Source organism: Ambystoma mexicanum, chromosome 1p (genome assembly GCF_040938575.1).
Source record: "Ambystoma mexicanum isolate Mex_15411 chromosome 1p, UKY_AmexF1_1, whole genome shotgun sequence".
NCBI classification, from domain to species: domain Eukaryota; kingdom Metazoa; phylum Chordata; class Amphibia; order Caudata; family Ambystomatidae; genus Ambystoma; species Ambystoma mexicanum.
The window spans coordinates 711,416,535-711,433,260 of record NC_090921.1 but is presented as its reverse complement, the minus strand read 5'-3'; positions in this window follow the sequence as shown (position 1 = coordinate 711,433,260).

The window sequence follows — 16,726 nt, the reverse complement described above, 5'->3', positions numbered from 1 at the left end:
TGAAAAGTCGATAAATACTGCAAAGGGAAAAAGAGAGAAGAGAGAGAAAGAAAATTGGTAATTCTCATTAGTACCCTTATCTTCTAATTAGAACTAATGGGTCAAGGTAAATGTTTATATTGTGCTTAATTACCTGCGGTCAAAGCATAACCTCATGTGATACTACAAGAGTAAAAATAAAACACAGAAGAAATTAAACATAGAGGCTTCAGCCGATGCCTTTTAACAAACATAGGCAATTAGCAATACATTTGCAGACAAACTATGAACAAATTTACCTGAGTCTTGTCATCCAACCAAATGGTGGTTGTTTTAAAACGCTGAATGTTTATTGCCCAAAAAGAAAAGAGGAAGAATTTACAAGATGGAAGCATAATAATTCCAGAGAGAATCTCTGTGTAGTCTGTGTAGAGATGGTCAATGTGTTGCTTAGGTCCATACCTGGTGCTTTAAATAAGTAAATCCTCTGTGGAGAATCAGCATATTTAGTAAGAAGATGGTGCAGAAGCATCAGGCATATCTTTCTGAAAGATCCAGCGCCGTTTACGGTGTAACGTCACTGCATTGACGGTGTGATGTCATCGTGTTTATGTCACGTTGTGGAGTGATGTCACAGTCGTGGCCTGCCCCTAGCTGGTGGCCGTGTGGGTAATGGCTAGGAAATGTAGTTGAAGTGTGGAGCATGGCAGAAAAGAAAAGGAAAAGATTGTGTAGCGAACCTTACCCAAAAATTGGTCGGACATTACCATAGAACATCCCTATTGGGGGTCCAAATAAATAATGAAATTGATACAAACATCGTGCAACTAGTGAGAATCCTAATGAACTATTACCGTGGACCAAGAATCAAATTACTGATTGGCATCTATCAATTTGGCAATGCTAAAAGACCTTTGGGATATTGAAGGGCAATAAATAAAGAGATGTCAGTATTAACAAAAACACAATTCATGAGACATGAACTAACAAGGAATGAAGTTCCTGAGCAGGATGTACAATTCACGACAGTCATGAACGACCTTCAGAATATTGTTGAGCAAAATGAAGAACAATATAAAAAGTAACGCAAACACATTACACTGAAAATAAAATCCTTAAACAAATTATGCAATTAGAATCAGTAAATTGAGGGGTGTACTTCACATGGGACTAAAGATGGTGTATACCAAATTAGTGTGTATAGTGGCACTCAATTGAAGATAAACCATGATACCTCATGTCCATCTCAACAAAGAGGTGTTATAGCACTTGTAATAATGAATGTACACCTTATTAGGATAGTGTAAGATGCAACTTAGGTTACTACAAAAAACACAAATAGTTCACTTCCTTGTTATTTCAGTTTTGGGGATAACGAGTCCAGTTTTTCAATCCAGAATGTTTCCATTTGGTCTAATCAGTTAGTCAGATCTTCATGGGTTTCCCTTCTGGTGATGACATCCACTACTTCAAATCTGATCTGTGACAGGTCATTACGTTTCTCCATCCAGTGTCTGGACACTGAGAGTTTAATGTTCTGGGTCTATCTGCATTAGTGATGTTCATTCCACCTCAGCTTACATGATCGTTTAGACTGTCCCACGTAGTACATCCCACATGGGCACTTAATGATATAGTTAACATTCTTTGTGTCGTACATAGCATAACTTTTCATCTTAATTTGTTCACATCATCTCGGGTGGTTGACAATATTTCCTTTCATGAACAAGCCACAGTTGGTACAATGCAGGCATGGGAAGTTGCCTGTTTTTTAGTGATGGGTGGTCTTTTCAGATCAGGTCTGGTTTTAACCAGGTGATCTCTAAGGTTAAATCCTCTTTTGTAAGCAAAAACAGGTAAACTCAAAAAAGATGCTCCATTTTTGAATCGCAAGTAAGAGTCTTAAAATGTTTCTTAATGGCAGATTTAATCCATCCACTTTGTGTAGAGTATCTAGATACATACACAAGTGAAGGGGGTTTCCTTTCTTTGTGAATTGCATTCAATAGTGATTCTTGTGTAGAGTTGACCAGTCTTTCCTTTGCGGCATTGAACTCCTCGGGTTGGTAACCTCGTGATAAAAAGGTTTCTCCCATTTTCGTGATTTGATCTATGCTTTCATTAGGATCACTCAAATACTTTTGACTCTGAGCATTTGGCTGAAAGGTACATTTCTAAACAGGCTAGGTTGATGGAAGCTCAGATTCCTATTTTTTTTATTTTGTTATAAATATTGGTGGTGTACATCACCTATGTGAGTTTAATTTCCACATCCAAACAGTGCATGCACTGCTGATGTTTTGCTGGTGAACTGTCTCCATGGGACAATTGTGTTTAGATAGATTGAGAAATCTGTGAGACTCTCTTGTGTTCCTTTCCAGACCCAAAAGATGTCATCTATATAACATAGCCACAGGTTTGAGTAATTACGCAATACTGCGTGGTCTAGCAAATATTCTCTTTCCCATTTGTGCATAAAACAATTTGCGTATGTGGGAGTCATAGTTGTTCCCATTGATGTTCCTGACACCTGTAGAAAAAACATATCTCTGAATTGGAAGTAAGAATTCTTGGAGATAAATTGCAGGAGGATTAATATGAACTCTTTGGATGCTGTAATTTCGCTTTCATTGAGAAGGAACCATAGAAGTTAGGAATTCTGGGGTGGCGTGTAAGCAAGAATTTCTTAGTGTTAAGGTTTATCCAACCCAGTTCTTACACTTTGTCAAGAATCCCTATGAGATCAGCTTTAATCGTGAGAGTGGGATCACTGTCTCATCTGGCATACATTTGTGTCACTGAGTTGTCTCTCACATTCTTCTTCATAGCTAGTTTTGTTCATTATTACTAAAGCCCCTCCTTTATCAGCAGGGAGGATAGTCAGATCTTTGTCAATGTATAGATTTTTAATGAGACCAAGTTCATGAGGTCTCAGATTCAAAGCCTTTGGTTGTTTGTATGAGATTTTCCCAAGGTCATTAAGTATTTGTTTATGAAATATGTCAATTGTAGGCATGCTAATCAGGGGCATGAAATTGTCTTTCCCTCTGAATTCTAGCAGATCCTCCTCACTTTGTTCTACCCTGTCTTCTTGGGTGTCTTCTATCTCGTCAAAAAACACCTTTAACTTAAGTTTCCTAACAAACTTGAAATAATCCCACTTTGGTGTCAAATAGAGTGGTGCCACCTGGGGGTACGAAACTAAGACCCTTCTGTAATGTGATGCTTTTGTATACAATTATCTTATAGCTTGGTAGTGCCCACCTTTACCCTTTCATACATGAAGACTTTAAACCCCTGAAATAGCCCATGGGTCCACTCGCAGACAAATATGAATGTTGTAAGGAGGCTTACTTTTTTCACCTATGTAGAATCATATTTGTCGCTTTCATTTCAAACAAACACGGCAAAGGGATCAGACAGCTTGCAAGATGTAAGTGACCTCCTAAATAAAGCAGACATTGGAACACGGCACCGCAACTCACTAAAAGGTTAAAGTTTCCCCTTGCTCTTCATTTGTCTTTCCCACGTCCCCGATAAAATGGCAGGCTGTGGCAAACACGCATCAGCTGCTGTCCTTGTGCAATTATTGTAACTTGCTTGCAGGGCTCAAGTCGAGGGTACACGCAGTCCACCCACTTTTTTTAGAGGGGGGACTCAGTTCGCCCCAGCTAAAATGAGAAAGATTGAATGTCCTATTTGAGTTTATGAATTAAAGCCGACCTCAAGTATGCAACCGCAGTGGTCAAGTTTGCAGGCCAGCACTTCAGCACTGCACTATTTAACCTGATGAAAAATAAACAACTAACGGGGTAATTCATAGATTTCAGTGCAGAGGCAGCGCACACGAGCAGCGCAGAGAGGGATCGTGCGCCAGCCGTGTGCGCTAAACAGCATTCTGGCGCACCGCGTATTCATGGAATTCCCAAGGCAAAAAGAGCCTTGGCGCTGAGAACATCCTGCAGCGCCAGTTACGCCCCCAAGAACGCCCCTCGCTCAAGGAAAAGCAATCAAAATCCCCAATCCAGCGAAAAGGGCTGCGCTAACCCTGGACCAGCTAACAGGGCCGCTACACAGCAAACGCCGAGCAGGGAATGTGTATTCCTGGGGTGTGCTGGAATTATCACACGGGGTAGGCCCTGTGCGAGCGGGGTATGTATATTACTGGGGTACACGGGAAGTTTCACACGCGATTGGCCCTGTGCGAGCGGGGTATGTGGATTTTGGGGGTGCGCAGGAAGTGTTCCACGCGATTAGCCCTGTGCGAGCGGGGTACGTGTATTACTGGGGTTTGCGGGGAGTTTCACACGTGGTAGGTCCTGTGCGAGCAGGCTACGTGTATTTGGGGGGTTTGCGGGGACTATCACACGCAATAGGCCTTGGCCGAGCGGGGCACGTGTATTCCTGTGGTTCGCTGGGAGTTTCACACGCGGTAGGCCCTGTGCGAGCGGGAAACATGTATTACTGGGGTACGCGGGAAGTTTCACAGGTGATTGGCCCTGTGCGAGCGGGGTACGTGAATTTCGGGGGTACGTGGGAAGTTTCACACGCGATTGGGCCTGTGCAAGCGGGGTACGCGTATTACTGGGGTTCGCAGGGAGTTTCACACGCAATTTTCCCTGTCTGAGCGGGGTACGTGGATTTCGGGGGTGCGCAGGAATTTTCACACGTGATTGGCCTTGTGTGAGCGGGGTACATGTATTACTGGGGTTTGCGGGGAGTCGTCATATTAGCCTGCGTGTCCCACGTGTACGCGTTATTCGTGTTACTGGGTGCCACTGCGTACTGCGGGAGGTTGATTCCACGCACGTAGGCTGCAGGGTTGCGTGCACGGTTTTACTGCAGTTTTGGGGTGCCTGAGCATTGCGTGACCCGTCACTACATCACCGGGGTCACATACAGCCTTGCAGGTGCAGGGGGGCTGTTAACATCTTGCTTCCCACCCCCTTCACCCCAATTGCCCAGGTCAATTGTGGTGTTCACCTCCCATTGGCACTACTCCATCTGTGCCGGCACTACTACATCTGTGCCATGGTTGAGAGGACACCAAAGGTGAGGGGCGCCTCAGCTGGGCGTACTCCTCATGGCGGGCGTGGTCGGGGATGTGGCCGTGGTGACCAGGGAGTAGGGGGACTCCAGGGTGTCCAGGGCAGCCACAGAGGGGGAAGAGGCAGGGGTGCGCCACTTGAGCACAATGTTGTGCCATGTGTCGGTGCAGTCATGCCACCACCCCCTGTGGTTCCGGGGGATGCAGCTTCTGCATCGGGCACTGGCGCCCGTGTGACCCGGCAGTCCATTCCATCGACTGCCACGGGCCCAAGGGTAGTGGTAGCTGCAGGTGCAGCTGTGGACACCACCACCCAGGCTCAGGGTCTGCCAGCGCAGGCTGCGTAGCCCTTGGTAGATTTCCAACAGGCCAGAAGGGAAACCATAGGGGCAGGCAGGGCTGCTCAGACCAAGACACGTGTCCCTGGGGCAGTTATGTCATCTGCTGCCCCGAACAGCCGGGTGTTGGCAAGTGCAGGGGCAGATGCACCCAACACCACGGTTGTGAGTCTGCCAACCAGGACCGTTGCGGTCAATGACCCTGCCACAGCTGATGTTGCTGCGCAGGGTCCATTAGAGGGCACCCAGATGCCACTGACACAAGTCAGGCCTTTGGTCGTCCCTCCACCTGCCACTCCCTTGGCTCAATCCACCGAACCCACTGGCCATACTGGTCAGGGCGGCATTAGCCAGCCAGGGTCTGCGCCACAGTCCAAGAGGAGGAAGGTTGCACCTGCAGCACAGGCTGGGACCCCACACACAGCCACAACCTCCTGCACATCCAGGAAGAAGCCTTTCTGCAAGCAGGAACTGGACTTCCTCATGGGCTACGTGCGGGGCCACAGCCGTGACATGGTAGTGGGTGCCAATAGTCAGACTACGGCTGCCCAACGTGACACCCACTGGAAGCATGTTGCGGAACATGTCAGTTCATTCGGCCATTCTCTCTCCCTCTCCCTTGCTAAATTCTTCACTGGAACTGCACTGGATCTGCAACTGGGCCACTCTCACCGACCTCGGTCCCTGGCCTAGCCACTCTCCACTTGCACTGCCTCCCTGGCAACCCCTGCACTGCGGGACTGTCTCTCTATCCCTACAGCCCCCCCTTCCCAGCACTTGTCTGCACTTACCTTTGCAGTTGCCACCAGCTGGCCTATTTATTTGTTTTTTATTCTACTTACCATGTACTGCCCTCCCCCCTTCCCTTCCCCTTGCACTTTTCCCTTCCCCCTACCCCTGCACTTGCGCAATCTAAATGACACCTGGCCTAGTAGTATCGTTGTCTGTCTTCCCTTGTTCCCCCCTCCCTGCCTCGTCGCACCTTGAAACACTTGTGTATAGGCACGTTACAAATGCTATATCATGTCATGTCATATGTCATATGTGTGCCTTTTGGTCACACAGGATATCTTGTGTTTAGGTAGCTAGGGATGCAGACAATGTGGCACTTCCATGGCACCTATCTTAGGGTGGTAGGGTTGTGACAGTTGACTGTCTCTTTGTCATCATCGATTGTCACCTGGTATGTGCCAGGCCTGTGTGCACTCCGCAGGGGTGGGAGTTTAGGTGAAAAATGTGGCCATAAGCTGGGTCCGGGCTTCCTTGCCACGTGCCCTGTCCCCTCCCATAGGCAGCGCCTGTGCCTGTGGTTGGGGATGTGGGGGCACCACCATGTCCACCAGTACGCCCTGCCGTGTTGCAACATTGTGCAGGACACATGCTGCCACAATGATCCTGCACACTACTGGGGGTGCATAGAGTAGCTGCCCGCCAGAGTGGTCAAGGGAGCGGAAACGTGACTTGAGCACTCCGAATGTGCGCTCCACTATGACCCTGGTTGCAATATGGGCGGCGTTGTATCTTACCTGGGGTGGTGTGGTGGGGTTCCGGATTGGCGTCATCATGTGGTTGCTCAGAGGTAGGCACTGTAAATGGTTGTGATTATTGGGGTTTGTGTATGTGTGTGTGTGTGTGTGACATGCATGCATGTGCAAGGGCATTTGTACTCACCTAGGAGCCAGGTGTCGCCATGCTGCCCAGCTTCCAGGGCCCGGCTCAGGGCGGACATTCTGTATATGAAACTGTCATGGGTGGAGCCAGGGTAGTTTGCATAGACAGAGGTGATGATTCCCTTTGCATCGCATACCACCTGTACATTGATGGAATGCCAGTGCTTGCGGTTTCGGTAGATGTGCTCAGTGGCCCTAGGTGGACGTAGGGCCACGTGGGTGCAATCTAAGGCACCGAGCACTTTGGGGAAGTGTGCCACCCTGAAAAAATCCAGGACAATGGTCTGCCTTTCTGCGGGTGTTCTGGGCATGTATATGTGCCTGCGGACTGAGGGGCGTGCTGTCATGATTGCCAGTACCTGGTGTAGGCAGCGCGACTGCGTGGCCTGTGAGACCCCCCCCCCCACTATGGCAGTAGTCCGCTGCAATGACCCAGTGGCCAAGAAATGCAGGACATTGAGCACCTTCTCCAAGGGGCTCAATGCTTGGGAGCAAAGGGTCGGGGATGTAAGGTCATCTTCCCACTCCCTGACCGGGTCTAGGATGATATGGGGTGGAAACCTATACCTGCCGTAGACCTGGTCGTCAGGCATCCCAAAAAGGCTTGTCCGTGGTGCGAAAATGCGTGCCCTGGCTATTCTCCTCCTCCTGCGGTGTCCCACGATCAGTGCTGCGACAAATGGGGCATTCATCGTAGCTGTATATACGTGTTTGGTGTTTGCGCGCATTTTAATACTGTGCGCGGGGACGCTTCCGACTGCCTTCGTGTGGCGGACGCGTTGACGCCTGTGTGCGTCTTTTGCCATGCCAGGGTTTCCCGTATTAGAATCCATGAATACGGGTTGTTTGCGTGCGTGTGGGCGTTCCGTGTAGTTCCCTGCAGTACTTCCCCAGTTACGCCTTCTTTTTCACGCGTTATTCCCCATTCCGCGTGTTACGCCCACTGTTCCGCCCACTTTGGTTGTGTGCGGCGCGCTATGTGTGCTTTTGCTGAAATTAAACATAGAGGCATCAGCCGATGCCTTTTAACAAACATAGGCAATTAGCAATACATTTGCAGACAAACCATGAACAAATTTACCTGAGTCTTGTCATCCAACCAAATGGTGGTTGTTTTAAAACGCTGAATGTTTATTGCCCAAAAAGAAAAGAGGAAGAATTTACAAGATGGAAGCATAATAATTCCATAGAGAATCTCTGTGTAGTCTGTGTAGAGATTGTCAATGTGTTGCTTAGGTCCTTACCTGGTGCTTTAAATAAGTATATCCTCTGTGGAGAATCAGCATATTTAGTAAGAAGATGGTGCAGAAGCATCAGGCATATCTTTCTGAAAGATCCAGCGCCGTTTACGGTGTGACGTCACTGCATTGACGGTGTGATGTCATCGTGTTTATGTCACGTCGTGGAGTGATGTCACAGTCGTGGCCTGCCGCTAGCTGGTGGCCGTGTGGGTAATGGCTAGGAAATGTAGTTGAAGTGTGGAGCATGACAGAAAAGAAAAGGAAACGATTGTGTACGGAACCTTACCCAAAAAGTGGTCGGACATTACCATAGAACATCCCTATAGCGGGTCCAAATAAATAATGAAATTGATGCACACATCGTGCAACTAGTGAGAATCCTAAAGAACTAATACCGTGGACCAAGAATCAAATTACTGATTGGCCTCTATCAATTTGGCAATGCTAAAACACCTTTGGGATATTGAAGGGCAATATGTAAAGAGATGTCAGTATTAACAAAAACACAATTCATGAGACATGAACTAACAAGGAATGAAGTTCCTGAGCAGGATCTACAATTCACGACAGTCATGAACGACCTTCGGAATATTGTTGAGCAAAATGAAGAACAATATAAAAAGTAACGCAAACACATTACACTGAAAATAAAATCCTTAAACAAATTATGCAATTAGAATCAGTAAATTGAGGGGTGTACTTCACATGGGACTAAAGATGGTGTATACCAAATTAGTGTGTATAGTGGCACTCAATTGAAGATAAACCATGATACCTCATGTCCATCTGAACAAAGAGGTGTTATAGCACTTGTAATAATGAATGTACACCTTATTAGGATAGTGTAAGATGCAACTTAGGTTACTACAAAAAACACAAATAGTTCACTTCCTTGTTATTTCAGTTTTGGGGATAACGAGTCCAGTTTTTCAATCCAGAATGTTTCCATTTGGTCTAATCAGTTAGTCAGATCTTCATGGGTTTCCCTTCTGGTGATGACATCCACTACTTCAAATCTGATCTGTGACAGGTCATGACGTTTCTCCATCCAGTGTCTGGACACTGAGAGTTTAATGTTCTGGGTCCATCTGCATTAGCGATGTTCATTCCACCTCAGCTTACATGATCGTTTAAACTGTCCCATGTAGTACATCCCACATGGGCACTTAATGATATAGTTAACATTCTTTGTGTCGCACATAGCATAACTTTTTCATCTTAATTTGTTCACATCATCTCGGGTGGTTGACAATATTTCCTTTCATGAACAAGCCACAGTTGGTACAATGCAGGCATGGGAAGTTGCCTGTTTTTTAGTGATGGGTGGTCTTTTCAGATCAGGTCTGGTTTTAACCAGGTGATCTCTAAGGTTAAATCCTCTTTTGTAAGCAAAAACAGGTAACTCAAAAAAAGATGCTCCATTTTTGAATCGCAAGTAAGAGTCTTAACATTTTTCTTAATGGCAGATTTAATCCATCCACTTTGTGTAGAGTATCTAGATACATACACAAGTGAAGGGGGTTTGCTTTCTTTGTGAATTGCATTCAATAGTGATTCTTGTGTAGAGTTGACCAGTCTTTCCTTTGCGGCATTGAACTCCTCGGGTTGGTAACCTCGTGATAAAAAGGTTTCTCCCATTTTCGTGATTTGATCTATGCTTTCATTAGGATCACTCAAATACTTTTGACTCTGAGCATTTGGCTGAAAGGTACATTTCTAAACAGGCTAGGTTGATGGAAGCTCAGATTCCTATTTTTTTTATTTTGTTGAAAATATTGGTGGTGTACATCCCCTATGTGAGTTTAATTTCCACATCCAAACAGTGCATGCACTGCTGATGTTTTGCTGGTGAACTGTCTCCATGGGACAATTGTGTTTAGATAGATTGAGAAATCTGTGAGACTCTCTTGTGTTCCTTTCCAGTCCCAAAAGATGTCATCTATATAACATAGCCACAGGTTTGAGTAATTACGCAATACTGCGTGGTCTAGCAAATATTCTCTTTCCCATTTGTGCATAAAACAATTTGCGTATGTGGTAGTCATAGTTGTTCCCATTGATGTTACTGACACCTGTAGAAAAAACATATCTCTGAATTGGAAGTAAGAATTCTTGGAGATAAATTGCATGAGGATTAATATGAACTCTTTGGATGCTGTAATTTCGCTTTCATTGAGAAGGAACCATTCTATGGCTTCTATGCCCAAATCATAGGGAATCGAGGTGTACAACATGTTTACGTTAATCGTGAACATGATGAGCCCCGGAATGTACTTCACTTGTTTGGATAACTGCAAGAAATGAGTGGTATCACAAACATATGTGTTTGTTTTCTGTACCATAGGCTGTAGGAAAAAATCAATACATTTGCCAAGTGGTTGCAATATGCTCTTCGTTCCAGCCACAATGGGGTGACCTAGTGGCCTAGTTGGATGTTTGTGTATCTTGGGAAGTGTATAGAAGTTAGGAATTCTGGGGTGGCGTGTAAGCAAGAATTTCTTAGTGTTAAGGTTTATCCAACCCAGTTCTTACACTTTGTCAAGAATCCCTATGAGATCAGCTTTAATCGTGAGAGTGGGATCACTGTCTAATCTGGCATACACATTTGTGTCACTGAGTTGTCTCTCACATTCTTCTTCATAGCTAGTTTTGTTCATTATTACTAAAGCCCCTCCTTTATCAGCAGGGAGGATAGTCAGATCTTTGTCAATGTATAGATTTTTAATGAGACCAAGTTCATGAGTCCTCAGATTCAAAGCCTTTGGTTGTTTGTATGAGATTTTCCCAAGGTCATTAAGTATTTGTTTATGAAATATGTCAATTGTAGGCATGCTAATCAGGGGCATGAAATTGTCTTTCCCTCTGAATTCTAGCAGATCCTCCTCACTTTGTTCTACCCTGTCTTCTTGGGTGTCTTCTATCTCGTCAAAGAACACCTTTAACTTAAGTTTCCTAACAAACTTGAAATAATCCCACTTTGGTGTCAAATAGAGTGGTGCCACCTGGGGGTACGAAACTAAGACCCTTCTGTAATGTGATGCTTTTGTATACAATTATCTTATAGCTTGGTAGTGCCCACCTTTACCCTTTCATACATGAATACTTTAAACCCCTGAAATAGCCCATGGGTCCACTCGCAGACAAATATGAATGTTGTAAGGAGGCTTACTTTTTTCACCTATGTAGAATCATATTTGTCGCTTTCATTTCAAACAAACACGGCAAAGGGATCAGACAGCTTGCAAGATGTAAGTGACCTCCTAAATAAAGCAGACATTGGAACACGGCACCGCAACTCACTAAAAGGTTGAAGTTTCCCCTTGCTCTTCATTTGTCTTTCCCACGTCCCCGATAAAATGGCAGGCTGTGGCAAACACGCATCAGCTGCTGTCCTTGTGCAATTATTGTAACTTGCTTGCAGGGCTCAAGTCGAGGGTACACGCAGTCCACCCACTTTTTTCAGAGGGGGGACTCAGTTCCCCCCAGCTAAAATGAGAAAGATTGAATGTCCTATTTGAGTTTATGAATTAAAGCCGACCTCAAGTATGCAACCGCAGTGGTCAAGTTTGCAGGCCAGCACTTCAGCACTGCACTATTTAACCTGATGAAAAATAAACAACTAACGGGGTAATTCATAGATTTCAGTGCAGAGGCAGCGCACACGAGCAGCGCAGAGAGGGATCGTGCGCCAGCCGTGTGCGCTAAACAGCATTCTGGCGCACCGCGTATTCATGGAATTCCCAAGGCAAAAAGAGCCTTTGCGCTGAGAACATCCTGCAGCGCCAGTTACGCCCCCAAGAACGCCCCTCGCTCAAGGAAAAGCAATCAAAATCCCCAATCCAGCGAAAAGGGCTGCGCTAACCCTGGACCAGCTAACAGGGCCGCTACACAGCAAACGCCGAGCAGGGAATGTGTATTCCTGGGGTGTGCTGGAATTATCACACGGGGTAGGCCCTGTGCGAGCGGGGTATGTATATTACTGGGGTACACGGGAAGTTTCACACGCGATTGGCCCTGTGCGAGCGGGGTATGTGGATTTTGGGGGTGCGCAGGAAGTGTTCCACGCGATTAGCCCTGTGCGAGCGGGGTACGTGTATTACTGGGGTTTGCGGAGAGTTTCACACGTGGTAGGTCCTGTGCGAGCAGGCTACGTGTATTTGGGGGGTTTGCGGGGACTATCACACGCAATAGGCCTTGGCCGAGCGGGGCACGTGTATTCCTGTGGTTTGCTGGGAGTTTCACATGCGGTAGGCCCTGTGCGAGCGGGAAACATGTATTACTGGGGTACGCGGGAAGTTTCACAGGTGATTGGCCCTGTGCGAGCGGGGTACGTGAATTTCGGGGGTACGTGGGAAGTTTCACACGCGATTGGGCCTGTGCAAGCGGGGTACGCGTATTACTGGGGTTCGCAGGGAGTTTCACACGCAATTTTCCCTGTCTGAGCGGGGTACGTGGATTTCGGGGGTGCGCAGGAATTTTCACACGTGATTGGCCTTGTGTGAGCGGGGTACATGTATTACTGGGGTTTGCGGGGAGTTTCACACACGGTAGGCCCTGTGCGAGCAGGCTACGTGTATTTGGGGGGTTCGCGGGGACTATCACATGCGATAGGCCTTGGCCGAGCAGGGCACATGTATTCCTGGGGTTCGCAAGGGAGTTTCACACGCGGTAGGCCCTGTGCGAGTGGGGTACGTGTATTACTGGGTACGTGGGAAGTTTCACACGCGATTGGCCGTGTGCGAGCGGGGTACATGGATTTCGGGGTTACGCGGGAAGTTTCACACGCGATTGGCCCTGTGCGAGTGGGGTACGTGTATTACTGGGGTTCGCGGAGAGTTTCACACGCGATTGTCCCTGTGCGAGCGGGGTACGTGGATTTCAGGGGTGCATGGGAAGTTTCGCACGCGATTGGCCCTATGCGAGCGGGGTACGTGTATAACTGGTGTTTGCGGGGAGTTTCACACGCGGTAGGCCCTGTGCGAGCAAGCTACGTGTATTTGGGGGGTTCGCAGGGACTATCATACGTGATAGGCCTTGGCCGAGCGTGCAACGTGTATTCCTGGGGTTCGCGGGGAGTTTCACACGTGATTGGCCTTGTGTGAGCGGGGTACATGTATTACTGGGGTTTGCGGGGAGTTTCACACGCGGTAGGCCCTGTGCGAGCAGGCTACGTGTATTTGGGGGGTTCGCGGGGACTATCACATGCGATAGGCCTTGGCCGAGCGGGGCACGTGTATTCCTGGGGTTCGCAAGGGAGTTTCACATGCGGTAGGCCCTGTGCGAGTGGGGTAGGTGTATTACTGGGTACGCAGGAAGTTTCACACGCGATTGGCCCTGTGCGAGCGGGGTACATGGATTTCGGGGTTACGCGGGAAGTTTCACACGCGATTGGCCCTGTGCGAGTGGGGTACGTGTATTACTGGGGTTCGCTGAGAGTTTCACACGTGATTGTCCCTGTGCGAGCGGGGTACGTGGATTTTGGGGGTGCATGGGAAGTTTCGCACGCGATTGGCCCTATGCGAGCGGGGTACGTGTATAACTGGTGTTCGCGGGGAGTTTCACACGCGGTAGGCCCTGTGCGAGCAGGCTACGTGTATTTGGGGGGTTCACAGGGACTATCATACGCGATAGGCCTTGGCCGAGCGTGGCACGTGTATTCCTGGGGTTCACGGGGAGTTTCACACGTGATTGGCCCTGTGCGAGCGGGGTACGTGGATTTCGGGGGTGCGTGGGAAGTTTCACACGCGATTTTGCTGTCAGAGCGGGTACGTGTATCCAGTGGGGTGCGCGGGGAGTCCCACACGTGAATTAGCAGTGTGGGTCCTCCCAGGTGTGCCCTCTACCCCCTCCACGGCCCCTGCAGGCAGCCCACACCATAGGGGACTACCCTGCACCCCTGGTCATGTCCCGCAGGCAGCCCATCCACCATGGCCATGCCCCCCCAGCCAGGCCACGTGTCACCTTGCACTAGTGATCACCAACTCATGTCCCCCTGCACCCCCACCCCCCAGCAGTGAGGGGCACCTGCCAGCATGTCCCCACTCATGTCCCACTCATGTCCCCCTGCACCCCCACCACCCAGCAGTGAGGGGCACCTGCCAGCAGGCCCCCACTCATGTCCTCCTGCACCCTCACCCCCCAGCAGTGAGGGGCACCTGCCAGCATGCCCCCACTCATGTCCCACTCATGTCCCCTGCACCCCCACCCCCAGCAGTGAGGGGCACCTGCCAGCAGGCCCCCACTCATGTCCCCCTGCACCCCCACCCCCCAGCAGTGAGGGGCACCTGCCAGCATGCCCCCACTCATGTCCCACTCATGTCCCCCTACACTCCCACCCCCCAGCAGTGAGGGGCACCTGCCAGCAGGCCCCCACTCATGTCCCCCTGCACCCCCACCCCCCAGCAGTGAGGGGCACCTGCCAGCAGGCCTCCACTCATGTCCCCCACTAGATGACATACAGATGCACAATCATGGCCCACTTCTACACCAAATTACCACAGCACGCCACCCCATTCTTGAGACGCAATGATTTCCCAATCCACCCCACACTGACATGCCTATCTCAAGACACAAACCAAAAGTCAACTATGTACATCAACGCATGTCCGTCACACACACACACTGGTTGGCATTGATTGCGTAAACCCACATTTTCACATGCATGAACCCAATGAGCGAATCACACACATGGGAGTAAAATATCAAAATGTATTATGGACAAAAATAAAGCCATGAAATGAAAGCATAAAAAATAGCAAACATGAAATGAAATGCATGTCCAAAAGATGAGTAAATGAAAAGTATAACCAATCCAAAGAAATCCAAAAGAAAAATAGCCCAAACTCTCCCTCCACCAAAGCAAATCCAAAGGAAACGTAAAAAGAAAAATCCATTAATCCATGGTGAAATCCAAATGAAAAGTTCAAATAAATCCACTGTCCAACTATGTACAATCCATTGTCAAGGGTCCATGAGCCCAATGAAAGAAATGAAACCTACCTAAGAAACTACCTAAGAAAAAATACTATATACAAATGTGTGAGGCATAGTCCAATCACCCCAAATCAAAGGAAAACGAAAATGAAACATAACACTAAAAACTATTTACAATGGCAGCGGGCTAGTCCGACCGCTCACTTTTCGATGTCCCGGGCCAGAACATCATTGAACTCCCGCTCAATGTCCTGGAGGTGGTCCTCTTCCATGGCCCCGAGGGTTCGCAAGGACGATGACATGTTGACCCCCAACTCCCTGCGAATTGCCTCGAGGCACTCGGCCCGCCTCAGTGCCCTCCGCATGGAGTTCTATGCCCTGAACATTGTGAGCCGTGCCTCTTCCGCCCGCTGCCGCTCCGCATCTATGGTATGGCCCAACCGCTGCCACACAGAAGACACTTGTAATCCTGGGTCCTCCTGTCCTCTGGCCGATGCCTGCACCTCCGATGTCGATGGCCCTGAGCCATCATGGCTCCCACCTTGTTGCTGCTGCTGCTGTGCCTGTGCCCCTGCTCTTGCTGCCTGCACGTCCTCCTCTGGCTGAGATGCAGTTGTCGTGGTGCCCACCGCAGCTGGGCGTCCGACTCCCGACTGTGGCAGGGATGTGTCCTCCACCAGCCTGGCCGCTGGGTCAGAGGCAGCTCCACAGGGTACCCAGGTGATACATGGGTGGGATTGGGAAGATGGCATGGAGGACGACTGGCGTGTAGGGGGTTCAGGTGAGGAGGGGGTTGCAAGAAGGTCCAGCACACGGAGGAATCCAAGTAGGTCAACGCGGTCAAAGAGGCATCCGAGATGACGTGCAGTGTCTTCACGAAAACACTGCAGGTCACCTCGCATGCCCCGTTGACGCAACGCTATCCCAGCCAGGACAGGCTCAACCCGGACCCGGATAGCCACTTCCGCAGGGAGAGGAAGGCCAGTTGTTGTGCGCTCATCCCCTCCCTGAAAACGGGTCTGGACGTAGGCATCCCTGCTGGTGCCGGATGATGCAGTCACAGGATCAGGGACAGGATTACACACAGGCACCTGCACAGCGGCCTGTGCTGTCTCCTGTCCCTGCCCCTGCACTGCACCAATAGCACCAGTGGAATCCCCACCTCCAGACCCTGTACGTATCCCTTCCATGGCCTCCTCCTCCACCAAACCCCCCACCCACCTGGATGACTCCGTGCCATCTTCCTCCGTCGGACCCTGTGGGGTCTCAGCTGCCCCTTCTGCTGCCGAGGAGTCCACCTCCAATCTCCGCCTCTTGGACCTACCCTCGGCAGCTGCGGCCTGGGACGCGGCACCAGATTCCTCACTCCCCGACCAGATGACAACACAGGAGGGGAGCTGGGCCTTGCGTCTCCGGCTGGTGGTGCGATCCCAGCCGGTTTGCTCCACAGCACCCTCTCCGCCCTCTTCATCAGTTGACGCTGCAGACAGGGAGAGATAGAACACAGGCATCAGGGCA